Below are 18,280 nucleotides of genomic sequence, written 5' to 3'. Positions count from 1 at the left end.
CCAGCAAGTGCACACAGCGTGATTTTCAGCGATTTTCCTACCCTCAAGCCCGGCTGCAGCGACACTCAAAAGCAGAGCAGCGATGTCCACCAAGCCGGTTAAGAAATACAAGCAGAAAACGCTCCAGATGCAGCTAACATCGACGCCGAACACCGGAGCAGAAATCCAAGATGGCGCCGACAGGCCGGAGTCTCCAGCCTCATGTGCTGACGCAGGTGAGCTTACCCTCACCACAAGCAGTATGCAAACGCCTGTCACTAAGGCGGTGCCGGCCACATGCTGGAGGTGTGCAACCGAAGTAGGCACGCTATCGCACATCTGGTGGCACTGCAGTGGCATACAGCCGTTGTGGGGAGACATTTGTGACGAAGTGCCCTTCACCACTTGGGCCTGGAGAGGACTGCTTGCCAGCCTCTTGCCATGTGATTATGGTCCCTGGGAGATTGGGCCCTTTAAAAACAGTATTCGGCCCTAACAGAGTGCATGTCACTCATTCTGGCCCTTTAAATACAGCGGGGCCATTCGGTACTTGCCCTGTGTGAGCAGTGATACCCCCAGATAGCTATGCCATGGAGCCTATTCATATAATGAAAGACTATGGGATAGACTTTGGCTCCATGGCAATTAAACTGTATTTGTGTGATCTGCGTGCCATTCACCTAATAATGTGCACGCAGACCTGAGCTATCTGGGGATATGTTACATGTCTGTGTTTAATGTATAAAAAGTAACTTTATGTATTTTAAAGTGTTTTACTGTCTTTGTGTAACCATGTGCTCAATGGAGTCTGCCTCTATCCCTGGATAATTGGATTACTTCCCCCCATTGTCTCCAGGATAGAGGCCTCTGTGAAACCTGTGTGAGCCAGATTTTGCCATGCTGCCAGGGGTTTTAAAAGATACTTTACTAACTTTTGAACCCCTGGTCTGATTCATGCCAATTTGTAATATGTTGTTCCCCTGAATTGATTGATTGTGGATATGTATTTTTATGTGAATGTGATGTATGGTTTTAGAGTTATGAAAGTTGGGTAAAAAGTATGTTTTAACTGTATGTATAATGGGATTATGTGTCACACTAAGGGGAGGGGATGTGTGGGTTGCACCCGTGATACTATTGGTTATTTTATGCCTCCTCCTGGGTGTGGCCTGTATGTGTTCACTTGTAATAAAAACCAGGCTGGGTGTGCCAGCACCTCAGACCTCTGCTTGACCCTCAACACGGAGCCTTGTCTCGTTCTTGGGGGCTTCACTGTATGCTGATAGAGACTGATTGCCAGGAGTGTAAGCTGATTGTCTGCTTTTCCTGTTCGTCTGCTAGCAGCTATTCGTGAGGTTCCAGTTCGGAGTGCTATTTTGTATCCAGTTTGGGAGTTTGGTGTTCTGCAGTAGCTGTGCCTGTCTCTCAGAAAGGGGCATATCGCCTAAACGGATTTTAACCCCCTGTCTGCTGAAACGGTCCGTTACAACATTAAACACATACTAGAAGCCTTGGGAATCAGAGGCTTCCCCCTGAACATCCAGACCTGCCTCCTCCTCTTGTTCCCCAAAGAGACTCACGAGAGTCATAAACAACTGCTCCTGCTGATAATTATGGCTGCACCTAATTGCGCTCAACTGGAAAAGGCACAGCTGTCCATCCACACAACAACTGAAAGACAAAATTCAGCAATTTTACATATACGAGAAAATGTCCATAGACACTTCCACTGATACTGCAAAATTTAGGGACACCTGGAAAAATTGGGAGAATTGGCAGGAAAAAGGAGGTGTTATGGATAACTGACAGCATAGGGAGATTCGCTATAACCCAGAGTTAGGTGAAGGGAAATATGTCGATCCGACAGAGAATGAGAGTCAAGAGTATTGTCAACTAAATTTTACTAGACCATGTCTGAACACCTGTTGTTTTTTGTATATACCTTTGTTATGTTTTATACTGCTATGATGCATGCATAGTGTGTACCCTCGGATGTTATCGGGGGGCTACATTCTGTATCACAGAAGTGAGTTATTCTGAGTTGTAACTATGTACGGAATATGTAACTGTAAAACTTCAATAAAATACAATTGATAAAAAAAAAAAAAAAACAACTGTCAACTACGCCTGGGCGGCTGCAATGAGTATAGTACATATCAGCCACAATATGTATAATAAAAACCTAAGAAAATAAGAAGTTACTTGCACACTCAGCGCCGGCCTCAGGCCTTTAGGCACCCTGTATGAAAAATGTTCACAGTGCCCCTCCCTGGTCACACCCGGTCATCCATGTATAATGTGTGCATAAAGCTGTAGTGTTTATATGGGGACTTGCAGGGAAGGGCATGCTGATCTCTGGTGGTGCAGTGTGCAGGGAATATGGTCTGCACCTCTGTCTCCATGTGTTATATTTGTTATAGGTGTATGTGACTGTGTGTGATATTTGTGATGGATATTTAATTCAGATTTAAAAAATTAATCCATGTGTGAATGCTGGTGTGTATATTTGCAGTGTCACGTGTACACAGTCCCATATTCAGACACACAGTCAGGTGCACACTGTCATACACACATACTGTCAAATACAGCCACATGCACAAAGATCCAGGCACATAGTCACTAGCGCACAGTCACACACACAGTTACAGTCAGAAATTCACACACAGACAGTCACACACAGTTACAGGCAGAAAGTCACACACACACAGCTACAGGCTGCCACACACAGTTACAAGGAGACAGTCACACATACTCGCACACAAAGTTACAGGCAGCATCATACAGTTACAGACAGTTACACACACACAAAGTTGCAGGTAGACAGTCACACACACAGTTACAAGCAGACAGTCACACACACAGCTACAGGCAGATAGTCACGGACACACAGTTACAAGCTGACAGTCACACACACATACACTCACACTCAGACAGTCACCCTTCTCCCCACTCATACACACACAGTTACAAGCAGACAGTCACACACACAGCTACAGGCTGCCACACACAGTTACAAGCAGACAGTCGCACATACTCACACACAAAGTTACAGGCAGTCACATACAGTCACAGGCAGACAGTTACACACACACACACAGTTGCAGGCAGGCAGACACACACTTGAAAGATGATTGGAAGAGTTGGAGTGTTTGTTGTATCTTTATAGGTTTTTTGTCCGTCTTGTTTCTGAACTTCTTTGATAATACTTTTTTTTTTTTTTTTTTTTAATTCTTTATTTTTGAGTGCATATAGAAGGGTAACATTCACATATACGTGTGCCATGCCCCAACAGCAGGCACCCGCTTTATAACAGTAATCATCATTGCTGTGTGACATGCCATAGAGATACAATGCACATTTTTTTGTTTTAAGTGATTCCTGAGAAATACAAAGCATATGCAATAAAGATGCAAAACAAAATCAAGTGCGAAAGGGTATAAAGCAGTAACTCCTATTGCTATAGTTGCAATGTTAATTCACCAGTAGTTATATAATATAGACAGCTTCCAAAATGTAAACGTTTAAAGCTTTAACATAACATTCAAACTTATGGGCTTGAACTATGCTTGAGGCGCCACGTGGAGCAGTGTACTGCGGTGCCCTCTCGTGTCATGTTGCTAAATGGAGCGATCAGACAGCCAAATCAAAGTAATTTCTTTTCTCCGTAACTGCATGGCTCAAAGCCTTGTGACGGCCTAAATATTACACTAGGGCAGGTGGGATAGTCTATTATATAAAGCGTAATAAGCGTAGTTAGATGCAGTTTTTGGGGACAGGTAGTGTGGGGCGGTTAATTGTAACTGTGGCATTCCTTCTCCTTTTAACTAAGCGCCTTGTATATTTAAAATCTATTCACATAAATTATCTAGGGTATTCTGTCGCCTCAGAACCACCGGGGCAACGGTGTGCTGGTCTGTACTAGTTTTTACACATAAGATAGGCTGGTTCTACTGTTAAAGGTATGAGCAAGGAAATGAACAATTAATAAACAATAATACTTTCAGCTAGTTATCTGAGTGTAAAGTGAGTGTAGATAGGTTCCGGGCCCAGCACTAGTCATGTTGGCAATGCCTCGCCCCTACTGGATTCATTATAAAAGTATACAATTTAAAACAAGAGAGACCAGAATCAGCTGAGAAATCCTAGTGCTGTCCACCATTGGTAGCAGGTGGCTTTGGCTAGCTTAAATTTGGCTAGGTATCTTGCTGGGTGGGCCAGTGGACTGACACACCTGAAATTCGTGGTTTGCATGTCTAAGGTGTATAGAAGCGTGTCGTGTTAGTTTCTGATTGACTAAAATAAAATAAAAATAAAAATAAGGTAGTGCTGAGGCGAGTCGCCAGGGCAGTCAATTTTGATATTAAGTGTAGTGTATTAGCCTATAGGTGGCTTATCATGGGTTAGTCTGAAATTCAAACGGTAAGCGCGACTTACTGCGTGTAGGGTAACTCTAATGGGAGGTTCTGAAAGAAGCCTGCTGTGCGCTACGTGGTGAACTACACCATTGTATCTACTTAGGTGCAGGAATGGACGATTGCCCCTTATGCATGTTAATGCCACAGTAGTGGCTTGGAACAGACAAAAAAAACACACAACAAAACTTAACTTTTGCAGCTGATCAGCGCTCAAGCATGGCAGCGCTTTGGGGTACCAGCCTGGTTATTGCTTGAAAAGTAAGAACTGAGGGTACAAGTAGACATGACCCTAACCTTAGCAGTCCCAATAAAAGTCCAACTCAGGGGCGATGTCCCAAATTCGCGTGTTCTGGTATTGCAGTTAGAACAACGGTGGGTAGCGTAAGTCTCTGTGGGTGTATTCCGCCGTCAACCCGTGCCTACCTCGGAGGTCCCGTATGCCAACCTGGTGTTGAGATGTTGTTGCAGATGGTCGTTGTCGGGTGCTGGAGTATTCGATCTGCATTCATAGAGCGCTTCAGAGTTATTGCTGTCGGGGGACAAATGAGAAATGCCCGTGGGGTTGGAGCTCACAGGTCTTCGGGCATGTCACGTTGTTCCGTGGAGGCCGATGCCCCCAGTACGGGGTGTAGCTTATAGTCCAGTGGATAGAGGATCGTGTTTCTGTAATTGGGTAACAATCAAACTATGTGTCCGAGAGCATTGAGCTCCGAGGGGTGGTTCACTGCGCTGTGCAGGTGAGTGAGATCACCTGTGCCTCTCCATTCAAGTGGTGATCGAGGCGTAGGCGTCCGGTGTATTATTTCTCGGGACGAATGCGGGAATTCGTGCCGGGTCCCAGTTACGATTTGGGGAGGTAGGCTCTTGGGTTCTCACTTGGTTCTGTGGGATCTGTGGAAGGCCCAGGGTTTGTAGGAGGGTAGCTGCATCCTGAGCGTCATGGATTTGGTGTGTATTGTCTCCTTGTTGAATGAGGAGTGTTTGGGAGGGTCGCCAGCGGTATCTTATGTCATGTCTCTGGAGCACGGTTAGGAAGGGACGGAGTGACCTGCGCCATGCCAATGTTGCTCCGGATAGGTCGGCGTAGAATGTCAGGCTCATGCCTTCAAACTGTATAGGGGTCTTGCCTCGTAGTGCGGCGAGAATTGCCGATTTGTCTTTCCCGTTTTTAAATGTAAGTATGGTATCCTTAGTGGCTGTGGCCGGGGCCCCGGGAGGTTTGGGGACCCTGAAAATGTCTGTGGGAGTGATGGGTTTAGCTTGGCCGGCCGGTTGTATAGCCGTCAGCAGTTTTTTTATAATTTGTGGTAATTCCGTCTCTGGTAGTCCATCTGGGATCCCTCTGACTTTTAGGTTACATCTCCTTCTGTTATCCTCTTGGGCCGCAAAACGCCTTTCGTGTAGTAGGTTCTGGCGTTGTAAGTCTTGTATGGCCGTTTGAAGGGAGGACATGTGCTGCTGGTGGTCTTGGGAGGAGGCCTCCAGTGTTGATATGCGGCCTGTCAGGCCCTGCAGCTCTCCCCTCAGTGCAGTGACGTCCGTGAGGATATTCTTCTGTAGGTCGGCTAACAATGCCTTCAGTACCCCGGTGGTCACCAGTTCTGCATCTTTGTCAGCTTTGGGGTTATTAAGTTTCGCCGGCTGTTTAGGGGCTGGTGTTGGAAGGTAATCCTCCTCTGCGCCTTCAGAGTAATCATCCGAGTAGAAGTCCGAGCAGCCTCCGTGGAGGGCCGCCATGTTGGATTCTCCCGTGCTGCGTGCTTGCCGCCACATGTCTCCTATTGTCAGTCCTGGAGCCGGTTTGTCCGCCCCTAGCTTTTTATTTTTCCGTCCCATGAGGTTAGGAGTGTTCCCCTGGTTGTGTGGCTGTCCGTAGAAGCGATAAACTCAGTTTTTAAAGGGGTTTTTACTCGATTTTCGCTCGGAGCTTCAGCAGTGTGCGTCCGTTCGTCTCAGCGGTTAGGCTCCGCCTCCCCTTGATAATACTTTTAACGTTCTTAAATAGTAGCTTGATTATTAAAATTTTCAATTAGGGAACAATTTCTCCTGAGGCATGAGAATTGGCTTTTGTGGATACTATTAAGTCACGGTCTGTAATGGGAACTTTACTGATCTATAATGGTATTGGTATGTACCTTTTAAAAAAATGTGCTAGTGTTAATTTTGAAGAAAAATTAAGATTTGTAAATCTAAAACTGTTATAAAATAAAACGATTTTATTAAGGATGAAACATCACCCAGCAATAAAAGTTGGAATACAGGCTTAAAATGAGGTCCTCATTTTAAGCCTGTATTCCAACTTTTATCGCTGGGTGTATGATTTATCCTTAATAAAATCGTTTTATTTTTTCCACCATCCTGGAAGTCTTGTCATTTCATCTATCCCTTTGGAGCAAGTGGAGGAAGACACCAGCCCCCCATTATTATCGGGGGAGGCACCGTAGAGCGCTATCTTTCATCTACATCTCTCCTGTCTTTTCATCTATCCCTTTGGAGCAAGTGGAGGAAGACACCAGCCCCCCATTATTATCGGGGGAGGCACCCTAGAGCGCTATCTTTCATCTACATCTCGTGAGTGCATTTCATGAACACTTAGCTAATATCTAATATAGATTTACACTATGTATATTTTTGTCTTTTAATTTTAGACTTCTCAGCCGCATCCCAAATATTTCTGGTTGTTTTGTATTTTGCTGTGTAAAGGTCATCCAGTCTGGGTGATGACCTGGGAGGCTGTCTTACTTGAATGCTAAGATAAGTATATTTTTTCACTTGTACACATTATTCATTAAGTGGTGATATTTAAACGCATATATACTTTTCTGTAGTTCTTCCGTTTTAGTGGTCGTTGCGGTGTCAGTGTCCGTTTTCGGGATCTACACCAGTAATTCGGCAATAGCCTTCTCCACTGGCCACCGCTGAATTTATCATTGACTGGAAGTCAGATGGTGGTGATTGTGGTGAGTCACTCTTCATGAAGTAGTGGAGTATTCTGTCTGTTATGGTATTGGCAGGAGCGTGAGTGGGGTTCACCCCCAACTGAGAGGGGTCACCTCTGTATAGACACTCTGCAGCAGTGTAATGGTTAGTGTACAGAGCAGTTTGTAATCAGCAATGTTCCACAGTAAATGATTGATTAATGGAAATACCTAACATATCCAACGTGTGTTGAAGGGATCGTGTGAGTCATAACCGCTAGGGGCACAAATGGCCGTCGTGGGTCTCGCTGGTACGAGACCTAAGATGGCCGCTGTTCGCGCCAAAATGACAGCGGTCATGGAAAAGAAGAAATGGAAATGGAAGTTAGAATACATAAATTATATAAAATAATTAATTTTAAAATCGTCATTTAAACTGTGAGGTAGCAGAGTATCCATATTAAAAATACATCTCATCTTATTCCTCTGATATTGATTTGTGTTTGTCTTTCACAGATGTACCTGTTGTTTTGGTGGCATGTTCTAATTTGATTATTTGCATAGTCTTGTGTGTCCCTTACATACTTTTTATTTTCAAATGTTTGGTGTCAATTTCGATCTTTTACTTTGAATAAGTACGGAGTGTTGCTTGTTTTCTTGAGTGTCAGTAAATGGGAATAGTTTATCCCTTAGTTGGTTAACATCTTTATCAAGTAATGACAATGTTTGTATTTTCTTTATTATTAGTGTGTCCATTTACCCGAATGTACATGTTTCCAATTTGTTATTCAAATTTGCCATAAATTCCTCGTCAGCCTGATCAGAGATATTTTAACGATTCTCAGGCCTCCTGGTGTAATAGGTCATATTGACTTTCCCTATCAGTACCTTTTATACAGGGTTAGCCTTTTCAGTGTCAAACACATTACTGATATTGTTAGTGTGATTATTTCTATATTCAAAGATAGACATGGTAACGAGGCAAGAGAACAAGCAGCTATATCTTAAAGGGACACTAGGCACCCAGACCACTTCATCTCATTTGAGTGGTCTGGGTGCCTTGGCCCTCTACCCTTAACCAAGTTTGTCAAAACACTGTGGTTTTTGCTAAACCGCAGTGTTTTGGTTAAATTGAAAATCCCACCTCCAGCTGCCTTCTCTTACCTAGCCGCTAGATGGTGCTTCCGCATCCATAGGAGAGGAAAGGTGAGTTACGACGTGCGACGCCCCCACGCACTGTATGAGGACGTCGCACATCACGTGGGTCTAATGCAGCTTCACAAGGGGATTCAATGAATCTCTGCGTGAAGCGTGCGAGGGGTGGGGCGCTGCGTTAGATGCGCATGCACTCTTGCTTCCCAATGATTCCCAATGAGTATGAGCTCATTGGCGGAGGGAAGGAGAGTGGGTCAGCTGATCGGATGACGCGGAAGGGGGTGTAGACGACGGAGGATGGATGTGTGACGCGGCGCTGGAAATAAGGTAAGAATTATAATATTTATTGAAGTTTATATGTCTTGCAAGGGGGGTTACAGAGGTGCAGGGGATGGGTAGAATTTAGTTTGGGAGGAAAATAAGCTGTATTTTCGGTGAGTAGAGTTTCCCTTTAAGGGGATACAAAAGAAAAACAGGAAATATACACAGGGCATATAAATGCTAAAAATTCAAAAGTAGATCACCTTAGGCAGCAAACACTGAGTACGGGGAACCCTCTATACCCCACAAAACAGAAACAACATACTGAAGCAGGTAACGCCAAATAAAAAAGGTAGACAAACAAATAATAAAATATAGTCCAAAAATATCTTCCAGTCACCTTGATTCCTGTATGGCTTGATCCTCCCAGTGATTGGAAGGGTCGGCTCCCAGTGACGACAGTCTACCACCAGTTTTATTAAGCTCACAACTCAGTTAAGGAGAGCAGCAGAGTGAGTACTGTCAGTGTCCGTGTTGAGCCAGGGAGGAAAGTGCTTGCAATCGTAGGTCACCGGTAGGCTGCAACATCTCAATCAGCTAAGGACATTTTCTGCATCACACTGCACACACCCCTAGTCTGAGCAAAAAAAAAATATCAGTTAGAAGTTTTGAAACTTGAGGTAAAAGGAGCATTGTCAAAAGAAAATCTTGTTAAATTGTGTAAATTTCTGAACATTGTAGAGCATGCAAAGCTCTGCAGTAAAACACTTGGTATGATATACCAAGTTACCTTCTATAAATTGTGGGTTATCCAGAGTCATTATGGGATCATTTGAATAAGCACTATAGACTTATACATAACTGTGGCGGAACCAACCTCGCCACTGTCCACTGGAAAGGCCTGGTTGCTCGCCTGCTCCCTTTAGACTATGGTCCTGCATTTTAAACTTTTATTTTACCTGCAGAAAGGTTTATTCATGCCTTTCTGCGGACTGTTAAAGCCATGCTACCCCAGATAGCTATGCCATGGAGCCCAGCCGTATACTGAAAGACTGTATGAAAGACTTTGGCTCCATGGCGATTGAACTGTATGTATGTGATCTGAGCACCATCCGGTAATAATGTGCGCTCAGATCTAAGCTATCTGGGGATAGGTAGAATGTGTATGTTCTATGTGATAAATGTAACAGTATGTATTTTTATGTATTTTATTGTCCTTTGTCTGCCATGTGGCTAATGGAGTTTTGCCTCTGTCTTTGGAGATAATTGGATTACTTCCCAATTATCTCCAGGATAGAAGACTCTGTGGAACTGGTTTTGGGCAGAAAAGCCATGCTTCATTTGGTCAAATAGGACTTTCCCTTAACTTTTTTTTTTTTTTTTATTCTTTATTTTTGTTGCGCATTTGCTTAACATAGTCGCTTGAGATGCCACAACAGCTGTCTCAGGCTTTAAACCATAAAACATGAAAAAACATTTGGCATTGAAATACTATGCACAATTTTAAATTAGGAAATTAAGTTCTTACGTTACAACATTCTATTTAGAATTATCGCTAGATCGCCATAGTCTCCTGTTTGGAGGAAGAAGTTGTACATGTGTAGTATACTCTGTACGTCCATTGTGTGTGTAGGGTTCTAAATATCAATCCCTCGTCCCGTGTGAGTGGTTCCAAATGGTAGCTAAAGTGATAAAGAATTTTGCCCCACTCCTTGTTAGTGTGGCTCTGTTTAGGGCCCCAGGTTCTAGCTTGCTTGGTGTGGGCGTAAGTAACTCTATTCCTGGGTTGCACTATGTGTTTAATTGATACTCGTGCGGTGCCAAGTGGTTAGTGGCCCCTAACCAGGGAGGCCGCGGGGGGGCGGAATATTCCTGTGGCCTATTGTTGGCCCGAACATGAGAGTGGTTTACCGTGTAGTGTGCTACTCGTGTGTGGCTATAGCGGTGTGCGGGATTTTTGCCAGTACGTTGGCCTTTAATCCTGGGAGAAATAGTGTGCCTTACAGTGGTGCCTAGGTGCAAAGCAATAAACAATTAAAAGGAAAAACACATTCGAAACCAGGTGGCTGCCTCAGGGGCTCCTCTTCCCCTCGGTACAAAAGGGACAGTCCTGGTGGGGTCCCACATATGGGAGCTGGCGGGCTCTTCTGTGTGGTCAGATCCTTGTGGGAGTCCCAGTGCCCTGAGGAAAGAGTCCCCCTCCTGAGTGGAGTTGAGGTGTAGAGTGGTGCCGTTGTGGTCCACCGATAGTGTTTTTGGTGCTGTCCAGCGGTATATCAGCTTGGCGTCTTGGAGGCGGCGGGTCATAGGGTGCAGGGTTCTTCTCCATTGGAGTGTGGATCGTGTCAGGTCCTGATAAAAGGTAATATTCGTGGTTTCAAAGTCCAATGGTGTTTTGCCTTTTGGGGCAGCGAAGATGGCATTTCTGTCTGTTTGGGTATGGCACAGTACGATCACGTCTTTGGTTGCTTGGGGGGGTGCCTATGGTGATTTCCGGATACGTAATATCCCTGCTATAGTTCATTTTTTGGCCTGTGCGTGTGGCAATATGGTGGCGACCAGGCGTCTAAAGTAGTGTAGCAGCTCCGCCTGACTTACTTCATCAGGGATACCCCTAATTTTCACGTTGTTCTTACGGCTTCTCTCTTCTGCTGCATCCAGCTTGTTGGTCAGGTTTGTGTGTGAGGCTTTTAAGTGGTACACTGTTTCTTTTAGGCTCCTCACTTCGTTTTGGACGTCTATGATGTCCTCTTCAGTGGTCTGTGACCGCCTGGACCTCCGTTTTCATTAAAGCCATGTCTGCTGCGGACATTTGTTTTAGCTCCATTAGGAGGTTTTTAATGTCTAATATTGTGGCTGGTGTGAGTGCATCAGGGTCAGCTTGTGCACCTTGGGATGGCTGATGGTCTAAGGTGTCCCCCCTGGCGAGCTCCGAGCACGTGGAGCTTGTGTCTGGGTCGGGTGTGATCGCCATTTTCGGGGCCGCGGTGCGCTGGAGCATGGTGCTAATGTCCTGTGTGTCTTTGCATGCACCTGTTGCTATCCGCTGGGATTTTCGTCCCATGTTTGCCGGGTCGGTGGCTGTGTGCTCCGTGGGCGGTATGGCTGTGGAGAAGACCCTGTAGTCTGGGTAGGCCTTGGATGTGCGTCGTGCTTTCCGTCCCGTCTGGCGGTATAAAACGGGCATCGATCAGGTGAGCGCTTTGCCCCTCTGCCCTGGCTGTCGGTCGGTAGGGTTGTAAGGGCTGTAAAAGGTATGTTTTGTTGATATTTAGTCGCGTTGTTGCCGGAGCTCGCTGAACATGCGACCGCTCCGTTACGTGGTTAAGCTCCGCCCCCTCCCTTAACTTTTTAACCCCTGTATGGAATTGGCTGAATTTTGGTTATGTTTATATTTCAAGTATGCTGATTCTGAATATGTATGTTTTATGTGATGCATATTTTTAAAGTTACAGTGTATGTATAAAAAGTGTATTTTTCCTGCCTGTGATAAATTACATTAACCCATTGTGTTCAGTAATTATATCACAGGTAGAGGGGAGGGATGTATGTTTGTGCTGGGTGTGTTTTACGGTTCTCCTGTAAATGATTGGTTGTACTGTGTCCCACCCTGTGGGATGTCCCCTTGCATGGGGACTTGCATAAAAGCCAGTGTGTGGCCATTACAGAGGAGTTTCTGCTTAACCCTCAAAGTGAAGTGTTGTCTCATTATTGGGGGAGGATTTATTGTATGCTGTTCCAGTTTGACTGCTAGGAGTGTAAACCTATTCGCATGGTTTGTCCTATTTGGCTGTATACAGCATTCATATGCTTAAAAGTACTCACATGCTTCTCCGGTTCGGTGATTGTGGTGTCTGCCAGAGTGTTTGGAGTCCTCAGGAAACGCTAGGAGCATCCTTTAACTGAGGTACCCAGTCGGGGTGCCCGTCGATCCGTTACAATAACCTTTTTGTTTTTGATAGGATGATAAGATACTTTGTTTTCCTTCTGGTCCTTATACTATTTTTGGACCATATCTTTTCACATAGTTCAGCTGTTACTGCATTTTATATGCTGTTAGTACTATTTTGGCATCTTCAGCGATCGATAACTATGACCCGGGATTGCGCGATGACATCAGACGTAGTGCGTGTGTGCACGATTACGTCATGTGATGGACATCCAATTCGAGTGGTATTTTGGCCGCTCCTGGAATCTGTAGTTGGGGCCAAGTGTTGCGGGCAATTAGGGGAGTCGGGGAGAGGGGGGCAGGGGGGGCAGTGTTTGCGCCGCTCCTGGGACTTATAAATACGGCCAGTGAGGAAGCGATGACATCACCCACATATGTGCAATGACATAATACACTGGAAATTCGGAATAGAGCAGCTTCACCTTTGTATTCAGCTGAAGTGTATTATGATGCCCAGTTAAGGAACATTTCTGTTTTTAGGTGGGAAGACACAGTTTAGGTATAAATAAGATTTGTGAACATACAAGTATAACCAAACATATCACAGTACAAGCTTAGCTGTTATATGTTTAGACAGGTCAGTACAGCCGGTTAAGAATCTCACTGCTATGTCTTTAATGTGTCCCAACTTTCTTCTGTTTAGTTTCAACATGCAGGATGAGTCTGAGTTGGTTTTTGTTTTCCTTCTTTTACTATATTAATCACTAAAGTACGTACAGTTAGGTACTAAGTACTAAATGTGCTCGGTTCAATTTTAAAAAGCAATGTTCTAGCATAACCTTTATCCCTACTTTAACTAAAACTGTGATACCAATCTGTGAGCCAAGTTACTGTTTCCGTTATATTATTATGAAGCTTACGATATAATCCTGTTTATTTCTCTATATATAAAAAAAAAGTGCAATGTCTTTGATGCCATGTTTGCACCAGCTGTTGTGGCAGTGCAAATTACATGTTTAATATCTGCACGAACAAAATAAACAATAAAAAAATAAATAAAAATATTACAATGCCTACGTCTGTGCATCGACTAGAGAACTGAACAGAAAATAAATCCTGATCGGCAGCCCATTCCTCATGTACAAGATATTATGAACAGTCTTGTATGAAATTCTTGGTTCTCTTTACTCCATCAGGGTTTCATGGCTAAAGAAAGTAAATCTTCAGTCTTAGTAATGCTTGGGGGTTATACAAATGGATTTGCGTTCCCTTTGGGTTAATTAATGCACTTGCAGCCTTTCAACATTGCACGGAAGAGTGCCTATTTGCATCCCATAACTCCATGAGACATTAGTGTTCAGTAAGACCTTTGAAGACCACGTCAATGATGTATGAATGGTGCTGCAACATAGAACGTATGGAATCAAACTAAAACCCAGTAATTGTGAGGTGTTTAAACATGAAGTTCGTTACCTGGGAAGGATTATTTTTGCTAAAGGAACTTAGATGGATACTGCTAATATAGTCTGTTTAAGTTACTACCGACAATACATTATAGATAGACAAAGAAGGTTGGAAGGAGACGACATTCTTCTGAAAAGAATAATCATATCCCTTTAACTTTGAATTGAGTGGTCACTGAGAAATGTCATGATTATCTGTAGTAAGCACCCACTATTACGGTGTATTGCAACAACTACCCTCTCACCTATGTTTTAACGAGTAAAAAGCTCAATGCGACTGGATGTAGATTGGTAGCGGAACTTGCAGAGTTTCTTTTCACCATCAAATATTGCCCTTAAAAGAAAATGTAGTCTATCCAGGATGTCTATAGGCTTTGAAACAATAATGAAGCAGTATACAGAAGAACTGGTGTCTGATTGCGTTGAAGCGACCATCCAGGACTCGAATGTGTCATAGACAGCAATGAATTATCTTGATTGCTCAATGGAGTGTATAAATCCATGCAAGTCAATTACCAGGGAAGATATATGAGAAGCACATAGAAATAATCCTCATATTGGACAAGTAGTACAAAGTAAGCCGACAGAAAAAACTTATCGGGCACCACTTGAAAACATTCAGTGCACAAATGCTTGCTGCACAACAGGTACATGAAACCAGAGCATCACTCACAAACATTGTCACCACTTACCCATTTGAACTTACTTCCATTGACTTCTTGCATCTGGATAAATTTAAAGGAGGGTACAAATATATTTTGGGCATGGTCACTTCACTAGATTTGCACGGGCTTATGCCACCATCAAAATCTGCCCAAACAGTTGCTAATTAGTATTTTCAATGCCTTTGCACTGAGATTTGGATTCCCCCAAAGAACATCACGAACAAGGAGCAGAGTTTAAAATTGGAATTGCTGGATCAAGAAACACACAAGTACCATCCCCAAGGAAATGGACAAGTTGAACGTTTCAACTGCACTTTACTCCATATGTCAAAGACCTTGACTGAGCAACAGAAAACTAATTGGAAAGAGTCGCAGGGTTTTCACCTTTCTGACTGGATTTTCACCTTTCTATCTTTTGTTTGGAACATCACCAAGTTTACCTGTTGACCTGCTGTTTGGTATGACTTCAGGGACATGAACCATTGATCACACGGAGTATGTAAAGAGATGGAGGCAAGAAATGCAGGAAGTGTATGAAGACATCAGCGTGAACGCTAAAAAGACAGCAGAGAAGAATAAAAAAAAAAACTAGAATCAAAGAGTAAGGAGCTCCGTGTTGCATCCAGGAGACCGAGTTCTTGTGCGAAACGTAACAGAATAATAAAGCTTTGTAAACACTGGGAAGATGGTATACATACTGTAGTATGTCAAATCAGAGAAAATGGCCCAATTTATGAAGTGAAACCAGAACAGGGAAGAGGAATATCAGGAGTTCTCCACTGCAATCGTATACCCAAGATACTCTCCTATCCTAAGAAGATCCCACCTAGTAATGACTCCTAGATGAGTTTTACATGATTTGCTATATGCTGTGGTGGAACCTACCGCCAATGTAGTCTGTTTTGCCCAATTTCAACTGTTTTGCCTTTTTCCGTTTGGGAGTTATGGTATACGAACACCATCCATTCATCTCCCAAACGAGGACCACCCCTGTACCCTATTAGAACATTCACACCAGCAACTAAAGTGCGAAACTGCAAGGGAAGTAATTAATGAATGCTTCCCCTGGGTGGGCGCCATTTCGTATAACCGAATGCACGTGGCGGCCATTTTGTCTCCCGAACGGGGCAGTGGCACTTGGTCATCGAGTGCCTGGAACTCTTTTCGGCTAGGCACTCGCACAAACCCCGGTAAAGATTAGATCGCTGCCCGTTTTACTTCCCGACCAACTATGCGAACGAAGCTCTGGAGACGGGAACTACCGAACAGGGGGAGCAATCGTACCGTGAAATTAAAGGAGCACTACAGGGTCAGGAACACAAACATGTATTCCTGACCCTATAGAGTTAAAACCACCATCTTCCCCCTCTGTTCCCCTCATGCCTTCCTAAATATAGTAACATCTTACTGGTATTCAAGTCTGCAGCTGCTTACTTTGTCCCTGTTTCCTTTAGACCTGCCCACTACATCAGCAGAAGTGGTAGCCTGATCCAATCACAATGCTTCCCCATAGGATTGGCTGAGACTGACAAAGAGGCAGATCAGGGGCAGAGCCAGCACAATTCAAACACAGCCCTGGCCAATCAGCATATCCTCATAGAGATTAATTGAATCAATGCATCCTTATGAGGAAAGTTCAAAAGTCTCCATGCAGAGGGTGGAGACACAATGTTTGGATGCATTTTAGGCAGTCATGACCCAGGAAGGATCTCTTACAGCCATCTAAGGCAGTGATGTGAACCTAGGGCATGCGTGCCACAGGTGGCACGCCGGGCCCTTTCTGTGGGCACACGGCCATAGGTCGCCGGGAGGGGGGAGACGGCTGGCTCGGGTCGCATCAATGCAGAGTAGGCACCTGCCTGCTCAAAACGGTAAGCGCCTTCTCTGCTTTCGTGTCGGAGGACATGGAGGCAGGGGGAGGGATCTGACAAGCAGATCAATCCTCCTGCGAGTAGGCTGAGGGGAGCGTTGCCGCGCGTTCCCATGGCAATGCTCCACTCAGCATTGTGCGGGAGGACAGGAGAGGAGACATACAGCTACTTACCACCACCGACTGTGTCCCCCCCTCCTTCACCAAAGGTAAGAAGAAGGGAGGGGAGGATAAAATGTTTAATGACTATGAAAATAAAAAATTAATACCTGCAGCACCCCCCTCCCCCACACACAGCATTCCTCCCCCCTCACACACAGCACCCAGTATATGTGTGTGTATTCATCAGGCTGTATGTATTCAGCGGACTGTGTGTGTGTATTCAGCAGTCTGTGTGTGTACACTCAGCGGTCTGTGTGTGTGTATTCAGCAGACTGTGTGTGTACTCAGCATTCTGTCTGTGTGTACTCAGCAGTCTGTGTGTGTGTATTCAGCAGTGTCTTTGTGTGTATTCAGCAGTTTGCTAAATACACACAGACTGCTGAATACACAGACCGCTGAGTACACACACACAGTCCGCTGAATACATGCAGTCTGTATGCATTCAGCAGACTATGTGTGTGTACTCAGCAGTCTGTGTGTATGTACTCAGCAGTCTGTATGTATGTGTATTCAGCAGTTTGTATGTATTCAGCAGACTGTATGTGTATTCAGCAGACTACTGAACACACACACACAGTCTGCTGAATACACACACAGTCTGCTGAATACCCACACAGTCAGTGTTGGCACTTATTGCAGTTTGGGTACTTGGGCTCAAAAAGGTTCGCCATAACTGATCTAAGGAGTGGCCAGTGAAGTTATCACTGCATTTTCTCTGAAAAGACAGTGTTTACAGCAAAAAGCCTGAAGGTAATGATTCTACTGGCCGGGACACCTAATTCCCTTGAACTGTTTTGGGCTATCGCCTCGTATCCGGCCGGTCAAAACTTTACCTTGGTGGCATTCTAGTTTCATTAAACCGATCTGAGTGATATTTGAATATGAACTTAGATCAGGGCTATCCGGGGATATAACTTTTGTGGGGTTACTAGTTATGGTGGGGGAAACTTTTGGGGTACTGTATATTTTTTTATATATTTTTTGTACCTGAGAAATAATTGAATTATAGGTTTTTCCTCACGCAATTATCATTCAGTGAAATTCCAACAAAGTCATAATGAGTATTTAATATAGATTCTATCTTTACGAAATACACATTTTTAAAGGGGGGGGGGGGGGGGGAGGGGGGAGATGTATGGAGAGATGTTTATAAAGTGTGTAAATGAGTCAGAATACATTATGTGAGAGCACAGATCAGCTCTAGATTATGTGTGAAAATGCTCAATAACACAGGCACTTGCAAATATTACCTCTACATTTTGTCACTAAAAAGTCCATTAGTGTGCAAATACACACACACTCTACATTAGTTTATTAAAGAAATGTTATGTATGGATTCACTATTCAGAAAGTGTAGAATCCTGTCCATACAGACATTCTGCAGAATTAGCGAGGAATAGAATTTCGAACACAAACTACTATATCCTCCCAATTACTACTCAGGGCCAAACTCAGACATATGTCCCGGCCGCGCATGCGCAGTTCACATCTTCGGGAAGGTCA

The sequence above is a fragment of the Pelobates fuscus genome, chromosome 5, assembly GCF_036172605.1.
Source record: "Pelobates fuscus isolate aPelFus1 chromosome 5, aPelFus1.pri, whole genome shotgun sequence".
Lineage (NCBI taxonomy): Eukaryota > Metazoa > Chordata > Amphibia > Anura > Pelobatidae > Pelobates > Pelobates fuscus.
This window is presented reverse-complemented; position numbering follows the sequence as displayed.